This window comes from Triturus cristatus, chromosome 4_1 (assembly GCF_964204655.1).
Source record: "Triturus cristatus chromosome 4_1, aTriCri1.1, whole genome shotgun sequence".
NCBI lineage: Eukaryota > Metazoa > Chordata > Amphibia > Caudata > Salamandridae > Triturus > Triturus cristatus.
In genome coordinates, this window is record NC_140585.1 from 3,058,540 (window position 1) to 3,072,847 (window position 14,308).

Sequence of the window (14,308 nt, forward strand, 5' to 3'; positions counted from 1 at the left end):
CCTTGGTTTATTCACTGGATTTAACCTCGATTGTGCACTTTAAAAGTGCCCGCCGGCGGCTATGGTGAGAGGCCACGTTGAGGTCTTCCCGACTGTGCTGGCCCGCAGAATGTACGCATGCGCATGATTGACTGATCAACAATGCGCATGCGCATCACGGCGTATTACCTCTGGACACTACACATGTGGAGCCCTGTCCCGGCTTATACTGCGCATACGCGTTAAAAGTACACGTTCTTCAGTGCAGAGCGCATGCGCAGAAGCTGTTTCTGGCTCACACATCAGGATGGAGTTCTATCTCGGAAAATTAAATTTTCAGAAAAAAGGGAATCACCAGATCCAGACAGACACCAACGGAGAGTGTGAGGGACAGCGGCACAAAAACAGTTGAAGGGGAAGTTTCTGCCCACGTCAAAGTATGTCCTCAAATAGGTCACTTCCGGCTTTAGGTCTGGAGCTCTAGCACCGGTTCTATAATGGTGACATCACTTCCGTCTTGAGGTCTGGCACGGCAGAGGCAGCGCCGGCGGTAGAGGTTACCACTTCCGGCTTTTCCTTCGTGTCTCACCGGCTGCGCCACACATCAGCCACTGGAGGAGGAGAGTCCGGAGCGGCTGTGCAGGTCTGTGCTCGGTAAGGACCCTGCTGTGTCTGGAGCGCGAGACGGAATAATCCGGGTGGAACCCCTGCCAGGAGGGGAGAGTCGGGCCCTACTATGGGGGGGGGGGGGGGGGTTAAATTCCAGCCCTGGGGAGGCCTATGCACTCTACACTGCAGGTCACTGCACTACCTGGAGCGCTGCACTACTTGGGGCGCTGCAATGCTGGTCACTGCACTACTTGGGGCGCTGCACTGCAGGTCACTGCACTACCTAGGGCGCTGCACTGCAGGTCACTGCACTACCAGGGGCGCTGCACTGCTGGGCGCTGCACTGCTGATCACTGCACTACCTGGAGCGCTACACTGCAGGTCACTGCACTACCTGGGGCGCTGCACTTGTGGTCACTGCACTACCTAGGGCGCTGCACTGCTGGTCACTGCACTACCTGTGGCGCTGCACTGCTGGTCACCGCACTACTTGGGCCCTACACTGCAGGTCACTGCACTACCTGGGGCGCTGCACTGCTGGTCACTGCACTACCTGGGGCGCTGCACTGCTGGTCACTGCACTACCTGGAGCGCTGCACTGCTGGTCACTGCACAGCTGGTCACTGCACTACCTGGGGCGCTGCACTGCTGGACACTGCACTACCTGGGGCGCTACACTGCAAGTCACTACACTGCAGGTCACTGCGCTACCTGGGGCGCTGCACTGCAGGTCACTGCACTACCTGGGGCGCTGCACTGCAGGTCACTACTACCTGGGGCGCCGCACTACCTGGGGCACTGCACTGCAGGTCACGGAACTACCTGGAGTGCTGCACTACCTGGGGCGCTGCACTGCTGGTCACTGCACTGCAGGTCACTGCACTACCTGGGGCGGTACACTGCAGGTCACTGCACTACCTGGGGCGCTGCACTGCTGGTCGCTGCACTACCTGGGGCGCTGCACTGCTGGTCACTGCACTACCTGGGGCACTGCACTGCAGGTCTCTGCACTGCCTAGGGAGCTGCACTGCTGTTTGCTGCACTACCAGGGGCGCTGCACTGCTGTTTGCACTACCAGTGGCGCTACACTGCTGGTCGCTGCACTACCAGGGCCGCTGCACTGCTGGTCGCTGCACTACCAGGGCCGCTGCACTGCTGGTGGCTGCACTACCAGGGGAGCTGCACTGGTGGTCGCTGAAATACCAGTGCCGCTGTACAGCTGGTCGCAGCACTATTAGGGGCTCTGCACTGCTGGTGGCAGCACTACCAGGGGAGCTGCGCTGCTGGTCGTTGCACTACCAGGGCACCTGTACAGCTGGTCGCTGCGCTACCAGGGGCGCTGCACTGCTGGTCACTGCACTACCAGGGGCGCTGCACTGCTGGTCACTGCACTACCTGGGGTGCTGCACTGCTGGCCACTGCACTACCTGGGGTGCTGCAATGCTAGTCACTGAACTACCTGGAACGCTACACTGCAAGTCACTGCACTGTAGCTCACTGCGTACCTGGGACACTGCACTACCTGGGGCACTGCACTACCTGGGGCGCTGCACTGCAGGTCACTGCACTACCTGGGGCGCTGCAATGCAGGTCACTGTACTACCTGGGGCGCTGCACTGCTGGTCACTGCACTACCAGGGGCGCTGCACTGCTGGGTGCTGCACTGCTGATCACTGCACTACCTGGGGCGCTACACTGCAGGTCACTGCACTACCTGGGGCACTGCACTGCTGGTCACTGCACTACCTAGGGCGCTGCACTGCTGGTCACTGCACTACCTGGGGCGCTGCACTGCTGGTCACTGCTCAGCTGGTCACTGCACTACCTGGGGCGCTGCACTGCTGGTCACTACACTACTTGGGGCGCTGCACTGCAGGTCACTGCACTACCAGGGGCGCTGCACTGCTGGTCACTGCACTACCTGGAGCGCTGCACTGCTGGTCACTGCACTACCTGGGGCGCTGCACTGCTGGTCACTGCACTACCTGGGGCGCTACACTGCAAGTCACTGCACTGCAGCTCACTGCGCTACCTGGGGTGCTGCACTGCAGGTCACTGCACTGCAGGTCACTGCACTGCAGGTCACTGCACTACCTGGGGCACTGCACTGCAGGTCACTGCACTACCTGGGGTACTGCACTGCAGGTCACTGTACTACCTGGGGCGCTGCACTGCACTGCAGGTCACGGCACTACCTGGGGTGCTGCACTACCTGGGGCGCTGCACTGCAGGTCACTGCACTACCTGGGGTGCTGCACTGCTGGTCACTGCACTACCTGGGGTGCTGCATTGCTGGGCACTGCACTGCAGGTCACTGCACTACCTGGGACACTGCACTACTGGTCGCTGCACTACCTGGGGCGCTGCACTGCTGGTCACTGCACTACCTGGGGCACTGCACTGCAGGTCTCTGCACTGCCTAGGGAGCTGCACTGCTGTTTGCTGCACTACCAGGGGCGCTGCACTGCTGTTTGCTGCACTACCAGGGGAGCTGCACAGCTGGTTGTTGCACTACCAGGGCAGCTGTACAGCTGGTCGCTGCGCTACCAGGGGCGCTGCACTGCTGGTGGCTGCATTGCTGTTCGCTGCACTACCAGGGCCGCTGTACAGCAGGTTGCTGCACTACCTGGGGCGCTGCACCGCTGGTCACTGCACTACCTGGGGTGCTGCACTGCTGGTCACTGCACTACCTGGGTTGCTGCACTGCTAGTCACTGAACTACCTGGAATGCGTCACTGCACTGTAGCTCACTGCGCTACCTGGGACGCTGCACTGCAGGGCACTGCACTACCTGGGGCACTGCACTACCTGGGGCGCTGCACTGCAGGTCACTGCACTACCTGGTGCGCTGCACTACCTGGGGCGCTGCACTGCAGGTCACTGCACTACCTGGGGCGCTGCACTGCAGGTCACTGTACTACCTGGGGTGCTGCACTGCTGGTCACTGCACTACCTGGGGCGCTGCACTGCTGGTCACTGCACTACCTGGGGCGCTACACTGCAGGTCGCTGCACTACCTGGGGCGCTGCACTACTGGTCACTGCACTACCTGGGGCGCTGCACTGCTGTTTGCTGCACTACCAGGGCCGCTGCACAGCTGGCCGCTGCACTACCAGGGCCGCTGTACAGCTGGTCGCAGCACTATCAGGGGCGCTGCACTGCTGGTCGCATCACTACCAGGGGAGCTGCACTGGTGGTCGCTGAAATACCAGGGCCGCTGTACAGCTGGTCGCAGCACTATCAGGGGCGCTGCACTGCTGGTGGCAGCACTACCAGGGGAGCTGCACTGCTGGTCGCTGCGCTACCAGGGGCACTGCACTGCTGGTAGCTGCATTGCTGTTCGCTGCACTACCAGGGCCGCTGTACAGCTGGTTGCTGCACTACCTGGAGCGCTGCACTGCTGGTCACTGCACTAACAGGGGCGCTGCACTGCTGGTCACTGCACTTCCTGGGGTGCTGCACTACAGGTCACTGCACTACCTGGGGTGCTGCACTGCAGGTCACTGCACTACCTGGGGCGCTGCACTACCTGGGCGCTGCACTGCAGGTCACTGTACTACCTGGGGCGCTGCACTGCAGGTCACTGTACTACCTGGGGTGCTGCACTACCTGGGGCGCTGCACTGCAGGTCTCTGCACTACCTGGGGCGCTGCACTACCTGGGGCGCTACACTGCAGGTCACTGCACTACCTGGGGCACTGCACTGCACTGCTGGTCACTGCACAACCTGGGGTGCTGCATTGCTGGGCACAGCAGGTCACTGCACTACCTGGGGCGCTACACTGCAGGTCACGGCACTAGCTGGGGCACTGCACTACAGGTCACTGCACTACCTGGGGTGCTACACTGCAGGTCACTGTACTACCTGGGGTGCTGCACTACCTGGGGCACTGCACTGCAGGTCACGGCACCACCTGGGGTGCTGCACTACCTGGGGCGCTGCACTGCAGGTCACTGGACTACCTGGGGCGCTCCACTGCTGGTCACTGCACTACCTGGGGTGCTGCATTGCTGGGCACTGCACTGCTGGTCACTGCACTACCTGGGGCGGTACACTGCAGGTCACTGCACTACCTGGGACACTGCACTACTGGTCGCTGCACTACCTGGGGCGCTGCACTGCTGGTCACTGCACTACCTGGGGCATTGCACTGCAGGTCTCTGCACTGCCTAGGGAGCTGCACTGCTGTTTGCTGCACTACCAGGGGCGCTGCACTACCAGGGGAGCTGCACAGCTGGTCGTTGCACTACCAGGGCAGCTGTACAGCTGGTCGCTGCGCTACCAGGGGCGCTGCACTGCTGGTCACTGCACTACCTGGAGTGCTGCACTGCTGGTCACTGCACTACCTGGGGTGCTGCACTGCTAGTCACTGAACAACCTGGAATGCGTCACTGCACTGTAGCTCACTGCGCTACCTGGGACGCTGCACTGCAGGGCACTGCACTACCTGGGGCGCTGCACTGCAGGTCACTGCACTACCTGGGGCACTGCACTGCAGGTCACTGCACTACCTGGGGCACTGCACTGCAGGTCACTGTACTACCTGGGATGCTGCACTGCTGGTCACTGCACTACCTGGGGCACTGCTGGTCACTGCACTACCTGGGGTGCTACACTGCAGGTCGCTGCACTACCTGGGGCGCTGCACTACTGGTCACTGCACTACCTGGGGCGCTGCACTGCTGTTTGCTGCACTACCCGGGCTGCTGCACAGCTGGCCGCTGCACTACCAGGGCCGCTGTACAGCTGGTCGCAGCACTATCAGGGGTGCTGCACTGCTGGTCGCAGCACTACCAGGGGAGCTGCACTGGTGGTCGCTGAAATACCAGGGCCGCTATACAGCTGGTCGCAGCACTGTCAGGGGCGCTGCACTGCTGGTGGCAGCACTACCAGGGGAGCTGCACTGCTGGTTGTCGCACTACCAGGGCAGCTGTACAGCTGGTCGCTGCGCTACCTGGGGCACTGCACTGCTGGTAGCTGCATTGCTGTTCGCTGCACTACCAGGGCCGCTGTACAGCTGGTTGCTGCACTACCTGGAGCGCTACACTGCAGGTCACTGCACTAACAGGGGCGCTGCACTGCTGGTCACTGCACTACCTGGGGTGCTGCACTGCAGGTCACTGCACTACCTGGGGCGCTGCACTGCAGGTCACTGCACTACCTGGGGCGCTGCACTACCTGGGCGCTGCACTGCAGGTCACTGTACTACCTGGGGCGCTGCACTGCAGGTCACTGTACTACCTGGGGCGCTGCACTACCTGGGGCGCTGCACTGCAGGTCTCTGCACTACCTGGGGCGCTGCACTACCTGGGGCGCTACACTGCAGGTCACTGCACTACCTGGGGCACTGCACTGCATTGCTGGTCACTGCACTACCTGGGGTGCTGCATTGCTGGGCACTGCAGGTCACTGCACTACCTGGGGTGCTACACTGCAGGTCACTGCACTAGCTGGGGCACTGCACTGCTGGGCGCTGCACTGCTGATCACTGCACTACCTGGGGCGCTACACTGCAGGTCACTGCACTACCTGGGGCACTGCACTGCTGGTCACTGCACTACCTAGGGCGCTGCACTGCTGGTCACTGCACTACCTGGGGAGCTGCACTGCTGGTCACTGCTCAGCTGGTCACTGCACTACCTGGGGCGCTGCACTGCTGGTCACTACACTACTTGGGGCGCTGCACTGCAGGTCACTGCACTACCAGGGGCGCTGCACTGCTGGTCACTGCACTACCTGGGGCGCTGCACTGCTGGTCACTGCACTACCTGGAGCGCTGCACTGCTGGTCACTGCACTACCTGGGGCGCTGCACTGCTGGTCACTGCACTACCTGGGGCGCTACACTGCAAGTCACTGCACTGCAGCTCACTGCGCTACCTGGGGTGCTGCACTGCAGGTCACTGCACTGCAGGTCACTGCACTGCAGGTCACTGCACTACCTGGGGCGCTGCACTGCAGGTCACTGCACTACCTGGGGTACTGCACTGCAGGTCACTGTACTACCTGGGGCACTGCACTACCTGGGGCGCTGCACTGCACTGCAGGTCACGGCACTACCTGGGGTGCTGCACTACCTGGGGCGCTGCACTGCAGGTCACTGCACTACCTGGGGTGCTGCACTGCTGGTCACTGCACTACCTGGGGTGCTGCATTGCTGGGCACTGCACTGCAGGTCACTGCACTACCTGGGACACTGCACTACTGGTCGCTGCACTACCTGGGGCGCTGCACTGCTGGTCACTGCACTACCTGGGGCACTGCACTGCAGGTCTCTGCACTGCCTAGGGAGCTGCACTGCTGTTTGCTGCACTACCAGGGGCGCTGCACTGCTGTTTGCTGCACTACCAGGGGAGCTGCACAGCTGGTTGTTGCACTACCAGGGCAGCTGTACAGCTGGTCGCTGCGCTACCAGGGGCGCTGCACTGCTGGTGGCTGCATTGCTGTTCGCTGCACTACCAGGGCCGCTGTACAGCAGGTTGCTGCACTACCTGGGGCGCTGCACCGCTGGTCACTGCACTACCTGGGGTGCTGCACTGCTGGTCACTGCACTACCTGGGTTGCTGCACTGCTAGTCACTGAACTACCTGGAATGCGTCACTGCACTGTAGCTCACTGCGCTACCTGGGACGCTGCACTGCAGGGCACTGCACTACCTGGGGCACTGCACTACCTGGGGCGCTGCACTGCAGGTCACTGCACTACCTGGTGCGCTGCACTACCTGGGGCGCTGCACTGCAGGTCACTGCACTACCTGGGGCACTGCACTGCAGGTCACTGTACTACCTGGGGTGCTGCACTGCTGGTCACTGCACTACCTGGGGCGCTGCACTGCTGGTCACTGCACTACCTGGGGCGCTACACTGCAGGTCGCTGCACTACCTGGGGCGCTGCACTACTGGTCACTGCACTACCTGGGGCGCTGCACTGCTGTTTGCTGCACTACCAGGGCCGCTGCACAGCTGGCCGCTGCACTACCAGGGCCGCTGTACAGCTGGTCGCAGCACTATCAGGGGCGCTGCACTGCTGGTCGCATCACTACCAGGGGAGCTGCATTGGTGGTCGCTGAAATACCAGGGCCGCTGTACAGCTGGTCGCAGCACTATCAGGGGCGCTGCACTGCTGGTGGCAGCACTACCAGGGGAGCTGCACTGCTGGTCGCTGCGCTACCAGGGGCGCTGCACTGCTGGTAGCTGCATTGCTGTTCGCTGCACTACCAGGGCCGCTGTACAGCTGGTTGCTGCACTACCTGGAGCGCTGCACTGCTGGTCACTGCACTAACAGGGGCGCTGCACTGCTGGTCACTGCACTGCCTGGGGTGCTGCACTACAGGTCACTGCACTACCTGGGGTGCTGCACTGCAGGTCACTGCACTACCTGGGGCGCTGCACTACCTGGGCGCTGCACTGCAGGTCACTGTACTACCTGGGGCGCTGCACTGCAGGTCACTGTACTACCTGGGGTGCTGCACTACCTGGGGCGCTGCACTGCAGGTCTCTGCACTACCTGGGGCGCTGCACTACCTGGGGCGCTACACTGCAGGTCACTGCACTACCTGGGGCACTGCACTGCACTGCTGGTCACTGCACAACCTGGGGTGCTGCATTGCTGGGCACAGCAGGTCACTGCACTACCTGGGGCGCTACACTGCAGGTCACGGCACTAGCTGGGGCACTGCACTGCAGGTCACTGCACTACCTGGGGTGCTACACTGCAGGTCACTGTACTACCTGGGGTGCTGCACTACCTGGGGCACTGCACTGCAGGTCACGGCACCACCTGGGGTGCTGCACTACCTGGGGCGCTGCACTGCAGGTCACTGGACTACCTGGGGCGCTCCACTGCTGGTCACTGCACTACCTGGGGTGCTGCATTGCTGGGCACTGCACTGCTGGTCAGTGCACTACCTGGGGCGGTACACTGCAGGTCACTGCACTACTTGGGACACTGCACTACTGGTCGCTGCACTACCTGGGGCGCTGCACTGCTGGTCACTGCACTACCTGGGGCATTGCACTGCAGGTCTCTGCACTGCCTAGGGAGCTGCACTGCTGTTTGCTGCACTACCAGGGGCGCTGCACTACCAGGGGAGCTGCACAGCTGGTCGTTGCACTACCAGGGCAGCTGTACAGCTGGTCGCTGCGCTACCAGGGGCGCTGCACTGCTGGTCACTGCACTACCTGGAGTGCTGCACTGCTGGTCACTGCACTACCTGGGGTGCTGCACTGCTAGTCACTGAACAACCTGGAATGCGTCACTGCACTGTAGCTCACTGCGCTACCTGGGACGCTGCACTGCAGGGCACTGCACTACCTGGGGCGCTGCACTGCAGGTCACTGCACTACCTGGGGCGCTGCACTACCTGGGGCGCTGCACTGCAGGTCACTGCACTACCTGGGGCACTGCACTGCAGGTCACTGTACTACCTGGGATGCTGCACTGCTGGTCACTGCACTACCTGGGGCGCTGCACTGCTGGTCACTGCACTACCTGGGGCGCTACACTGCAGGTCGCTGCACTACCTGGGGCGCTGCACTACTGGTCACTGCACTACCTGGGGCGCTGCACTGCTGTTTGCTGCACTACCCGGGCTGCTGCACAGCTGGCCGCTGCACTACCAGGGCCGCTGTACAGCTGGTCGCAGCACTATCAGGGGTGCTGCACTGCTGGTCGCAGCACTACCAGGGGAGCTGCACTGGTGGTCGCTGAAATACCAGGGCCGCTATACAGCTGGTCGCAGCACTATCAGGGGCGCTGCACTGCTGGTGGCAGCACTACCAGGGGAGCTGCACTGCTGGTTGTCGCACTACCAGGGCAGCTGTACAGCTGGTCGCTGCGCTACCTGGGGCACTGCACTGCTGGTAGCTGCATTGCTGTTCGCTGCACTACCAGGGCCGCTGTACAGCTGGTTGCTGCACTACCTGGAGCGCTACACTGCAGGTCACTGCACTAACAGGGGCGCTGCACTGCTGGTCACTGCACTACCTGGGGTGCTGCACTGCAGGTCACTGCACTACCTGGGGCGCTGCACTGCAGGTCACTGCACTACCTGGGGCGCTGCACTACCTGGGCGCTGCACTGCAGGTCACTGTACTACCTGGGGCACTGCACTGCAGGTCACTGTACTACCTGGGGCGCTGCACTACCTGGGGCGCTGCACTGCAGGTCTCTGCACTACCTGGGGCGCTGCACTACCTGGGGCGCTACACTGCAGGTCACTGCACTACCTGGGGCACTGCACTGCACTGCTGGTCACTGCACTACCTGGGGTGCTGCATTGCTGGGCACTGCAGGTCACTGCACTACCTGGGGTGCTACACTGCAGGTCACTGCACTAGCTGGGGCACTGCACTGCAGGTCATTGCACTACCTGGGGTGCTACACTGCAGGTCACTGTACTACCTGGGGCGCTGCACTACCTGGGGCACTGCACTGCAGGTCACGGCACTACCTGGGGTGCTGCACTACCTGGGGCACTGCACTGCAGGTCACTGCACTACCTGGAGCGCTGCATTGCTGGGCACTGCACTGCTGGTCACTGCACTACCTCGGGTGGTACACTGCAGGTCACTGCACTACCTGGGACACTGCACTACTGGTCGCTGCACTTCCTGGGGTGCTGCACTGCTGGTCACTGCACTACCTGGGGCACTGCACTGCAGGTCTCTACACCGCCTAGGGAGCTGCACTGCTGTTTGCTGCACTACCAGGGGCGCTGCACTGCTGTTTGCTGCACTACCAGGGGAGCTGCACAGCTGGTTGTTGCACTACCAGGGCAGCTGTACAGCTGGTCGCTGCGCTACCTGGGGCACTGCACTGCTGGTAGCTGCATTGCTGTTCGCTGCACTACCAGGGCCGCTGTACAGCTGGTTGCTGCACTACCTGGAGCGCTACACTGCAGGTCACTGCACTAACAGGGGCGCTGCACTGCTGGTCACTGCACTACCTGGGGTGCTGCACTACAGGTCACTGCACTACCTGGGGCGCTGCACTGCAGGTCACTGCACTACCTGGGGCGCTGCACTACCTGGGCGCTGCACTGCAGGTCACTGTACTACCTGGGGCGCTGCACTGCAGGTCACTGTACTACCTGGGGCGTTGCACTACCTGGGGCGCTGCACTGCAGGTCTCTGCACTACCTGGGGCGCTGCACTACCTGGGGCGTTACACTGCAGGTCACTGCACTACCTGGGGCACTGCACTGCACTGCTGGTCACTGCACTACCTGGGGTGCTGCATTGCTGGGCACTGCAGGTCACTGCACTACCTGGGGTGCTACACTGCAGGTCACTGCACTAGCTGGGGCACTGCACTGCAGGTCATTGCACTACCTGGGGTGCTACACTGCAGGTCACTGTACTACCTGGGGCGCTGCACTACCTGGGGCACTGCACTGCAGGTCACGGCACTACCTGGGGTGCTGCACTACCTGGGGCACTGCACTGCAGGTCACTGCACTACCTGGAGCGCTGCATTGCTGGGCACTGCACTGCTGGTCACTGCACTACCTCGGGTGGTACACTGCAGGTCACTGCACTACCTGGGACACTGCACTACTGGTCGCTGCACTTCCTGGGGTACTGCACTGCTGGTCACTGCACTACCTGGGGCACTGCACTGCAGGTCTCTACACCGCCTAGGGAGCTGCACTGCTGTTTGCTGCACTACCAGGGGCGCTGCACTGCTGTTTGCTGCACTACCAGGGGAGCTGCACAGCTGGTTGTTGCACTACCAGGGCAGCTGTACAGCTGGTCGCTGCGCTACCAGGGGCGCTGCACTGCTGGTGGCTGCATTGCTGTTCGCTGCACTACCAGGGCCGCTGTACAGCTGGTTGCTGCACTACCTGGGGCGCTGCACTGCTGGTCACTGCACTACCTGGGGTGCTGCACTGCTGGTCACTGCGCTACCTGGGGTGCTGCACTGCTAGTCACTGAACTACCTGGAATGCGTCACTGCACTGTAGCTCACTGCGCTACCTGGGACGCTGCACTGCAGGGCACTGCACTACCTGGGGCGCTGCACTGCAGGTCACTGCACTACCTGGGGCGCTGCACTGCAGGTCACTGTACTACCTGGGGCGCTGCACTGCAGGTCACTGTACTACCTGGGGCGCTGCACTGCTGGTCACTGCACTACCTAGGGCGCTACACTGCAGGTCGCTGCACTACCTGGGGCGCTGCACTACTGGTCACTGCACTACCTGGGGCGCTGCACTGCTGTTTGCTGCACTACCTGGGCCGCTGCACAGCTGGCCGCTGCACTACCAGGGCCGCTGTATAGCTGGTCGCAGCACTATCAGGGGCGCTGCACTGCTGGTCGCTGCACTACCAGGGGAGCTGCACTGGTGGTCGCTGAAATACCAGGGCCGCTGTACAGCTGGTCGCAGCACTATCAGGGGCGCTGCACTGCTGGTGGCAGCACTACCAGGGGAGCTGCACTGCTGGTTGTTGCACTACCAGGGCAGCTGTACAGCTGGTCGCTGCGCTACCAGGGGCGCTGCACTGCTGGTAGCTGCATTGCTGTTCGCTGCACTACCAGGGCCGCTGTACAGCTGGTTGCTGCACTACCTGGAGCGCTACACTGCAGGTCACTGCACTAACAGGGGCGCTGCACTGCTGGTCACTGCACTACCTGGGGTGCTGCACTGCAGGTCACTGCACTACCTGGGGTGCTGCACTGCAGGTCACTGCACTACCTGGGGTGCTGCACTACCTGGGCGCTGCACTGCAGGTCACTGTACTACCTGGGGCACTGCACTGCAGGTCACTGTACTACCTGGGGCGCTGCACTACCTGGGGCGCTGCACTGCAGGTCTCTGCACTACCTGGGGCGCTGCACTACCTGGGGCGCTACACTGCAGGTCACTGCACTACCTGGGGCACTGCACTGCTGGTCACTGCACTACCTGGGGTGCTGCATTGCTGGGCACTGCAGGTCACTGCTCTACCTGGGGTGCTACACTGCAGGTCACTGCACTAGCTGGGGTGCTGCACTACATGGGGCGCTGCACTACTGGTCACTGCACTGCACGGGGCGCTGCATTGCCTGTCACTGCACTACCTGGGGGGCTGTATTGCCGGTCACTGCACTATCTGGGGCGCTGCATTGCTTCCAGGGGTGCTGCTCTGCCAGTCACTGCACTACCAGGGGTGCTGCACTGCCGGTCGCTGCACTAATTGGGGCGCTGCACTACCTGGGGTGCTGCACTGCTGGTCACTGCACTACCTGGGGTGCTGCATTGCTGGTCGCTGCACTACCAGGGGCACTGCACTGCTGGTCACTGCACTACCTGGAGCACTGCACTGCAGGTCACTGCACTACCTAGGGAGCTGCACTGCCGGTGGCTGCACTGCCTAGGGAGCTGCACCGCTGTTTGCTGCACTACCAGGGGTGCTGCACTGCTGTTTGCTGCACTACCAGGGCTGCTGCACAGCTGGCCGCTGCACAGCTGGCCGCTGCACTACCAGGGCTGAGGTACAGCTGGTCACAGCACTATCAGGGCTGCTGCACTCCTGGTCGCAGCACTATCAGGGGTGCTGCAATGCTGGTCGCAGCACTACCAGGGGAGCTGCACTGGTGGTCGCTGAAATACCAGGGCCGCTGTACCGCTGGTGGCAGCACTATCAGGGGCGCTGCACTGCTGGTGGCATCACTACCAGGGGAGCTGCACTGCTGGTTGTTGCACTACCAGGGCAGCTGTACAGCTGGTCGCTGCGCTACCAGGGGCGCTGCACTGCTGGTAGCTGCATTGCTGTTCGCTGCACTACCAGGGCCGCTGTATAGCTGGTTGCTGCACTACTTGGGGCACTACACTGCAGGTCACTGCACTACCAGGGGTGCTGCACTGCTGGTCACTGCACTACCTGGGGTGCTGCACTGCTGGTCACTGCACTACCTGGGGCGCTGCACTGCTGGTCACTGAACTACCTGGAGCGCTACACTGCAAGTCACTGCACTGCGCTACCTGGGGTGCTGTACTACCTGGGGCGCTGCACTGCAGGTCACTGTACTACCTGGGGCGCTGCACTGCAGGTCACTGTACTACCTGGGGCGCTGCACTGCAGGTCACTGTACTACCTGGGGCGCTGCACTGCAGGTCTCTGCATTACCTGGGGTGCTGCACTACCTGGGGCGCTGCACTGCTGGTCACTGCACTACCTGGGGTGCTGCACTGCTGGTCACTGCACTACCTGGGTCGCTACACTGCTGGTCACTGCACTACATGGGGCACTGCACTGCTGGTCACTGCACTACCTGGGGTGCTACACTGCAGGTCACTGCACTACCTGGGGCGCTGCACTACTGGTCACTGCACTACCTGGGGTGCTGCACTGCAGGTCTCTGCACTACCTGGGGCGCTGCACTACCTGGGGTGCTGCACTGCTGGTCACTGCACTACCTGGGGCGCTACACTGCAGGTCACTGCACTACCTGGGCCCTACACTGCAGGTCACTGCACTACCAGGGGCGCTGCACTGCTGGTCACTGCACTACCTGGGGCGCTGTGCTGCTGGTCACTGCACTACCTGGGGTGCTACACTGCAGGTCACTGCACTACTTGGGGCGCTGCATTGCCGGTCACTGCACTACCAGGGGTGCTGCACTGCTGGTAACTGCACTACCAGGGGTGCTGCACTGCCGGTCGCTGCACTAATTGGGGCGCTGCACTACCTGGGGCGCTACACTGCTGGTCACTGCACTACCTGAGGTGCTGCATTGC

The 14,308-nt window shown here is 62.4% G+C and overlaps 1 protein-coding gene across 2 annotated transcripts in view; it reads left to right on the forward strand.

The window, feature by feature from the left end:
• The first annotated feature begins 422 nt into the window (after positions 1-422).
• LOC146839254 (uncharacterized) overlaps positions 423-14,308 on the forward strand; it is a 54,767-nt gene continuing 40,881 nt past the window's right edge. The window contains exon 1 of one of the 2 annotated variants that reach the window (XM_085651298.1): positions 423-633. The gene's annotated coding sequence lies outside the window, so the exon portion shown is untranslated. The remainder of the gene's footprint in view (positions 634-14,308) is intronic. The other variant, XM_085651299.1, reaches the window with a different exon arrangement.